This window comes from Echinococcus granulosus (assembly GCF_000524195.1).
Source record: "Echinococcus granulosus chromosome Unknown EG_S00019, whole genome shotgun sequence".
NCBI lineage: Eukaryota > Metazoa > Platyhelminthes > Cestoda > Cyclophyllidea > Taeniidae > Echinococcus > Echinococcus granulosus.
Window position 1 is genome coordinate 650052 of NW_020170399.1, and position 1512 is coordinate 651563.

A 1512-nucleotide genomic window follows, 5' to 3' on the forward strand; every position below is an offset into this window, starting at 1 on the left:
CTGATGCACGACCTCAAACGGGAGTGTAGCACGTGTCCACATTCACTCACCAACAACAAAAACATCACCTAGTACGTCAACCGCTCTGACTTTGCGCTTTGTGATGCAAATGATTGTTCGCCTACTTAGTATATAACATGCTGAATTAGTTAAAGTGACAAAAGCCCCTCTGCAATACCGCAGAATCGATAACCTGAGGCATTAAAATACTCAGGAGGTGTTTTTGTAGGACGCACTTTGCAAGTTCCGATGTTCTTCATCGGTTCCTCAGAGAATAAAACGCAACTAATAAACTTTCCTTAATGCTTTTTAAAATCTATTATAGGCCAAATTATTAACCATTCTAGGGAGAAGTGTTAACCTTTTGACAGTTCAGCAAATCTTAAAGGAATAATCGATTTCGGCCACCTTAATTCAACCGGAAACTTCATTGACACATAAAACAACATTTTGGCGAACGCTATACTATCTACACGATTCTCTCATTAGAATGCACCTGTCTTCGTCGGGTAACAAAGTCTATGTCATGCTTTCAAAAAATGACCTCCTCGAAATGGGATGCCGTTTAGGAAATTCCAATCCCACAGAGCTGGATTCTGTGGCCCCATCTTCCACGTTGCTGCAATAAGTGAAGCAATCTTTGTGTTAGTATATTAGCTTGCCTTTTAGCTTGTCCACATATTTCCATCTTAAACTAAACTCTTGGCTTCACAAACACGTTAATACCCAATAAAAAACTAATAGTCATCTACGATGCAGCAATAGCTCGAAATGGTGGGTGTTCAAAGGGAGGGTATCCGAACTACAGAAGGAATGTAGAGCAAAGGTTTTTCTGTCATGCCGTCCGACCGGTAGGCCGTTCCCACGTATAGGTGTACTATAAACGACTTGCTTACAAATTTCATTTCCATGGCCTCAATCCACTAAATCCATGTAATACAGAGCGTTATGAATCTGCAGTCTCCCTTTCGCACATTACTGGTTAACCCAAACATGAACTCTTATGCGCATTAAATCATGACGGACCGCAGATCACCGAGACCACCATTCTTAATCACAGCTAACATGCGTGGATCGTGAATACGGAGGTCAGCGTTAGTTTCTATCGCTTCATTTCTTTAAAAAAAACCAAGCAACATGTCATGCAGGTCACAACCGTGGCTGATGGCATAAACACGAAAAATATAAGGAGCCCGTGGCTTGGACTTGGGATTGCCTATAGGAGGAGAAGTAGCCAGTGCCAAACCATAGCATGGGCAAATTTGGGCAATTCGAAGTGCGGGCGTTAGTCAGCCTTAGAAACCAAAACCAGGCACACACATACGTAGCCCTTCCCTTGCACATCGCCATATTAGGCGATAGCGGTGACTGCCCGTCTGCCGTCCCAACCAATCAGTACAGTACAGGGAGTGTGCATAGCCAAATATAGCCACAGCCAAATCGTATATAAGCCGTTTGCCTTCAATTGTACGCAACCTGCAAATTCTGCTGTACCAGCATCAGCGATCTTCG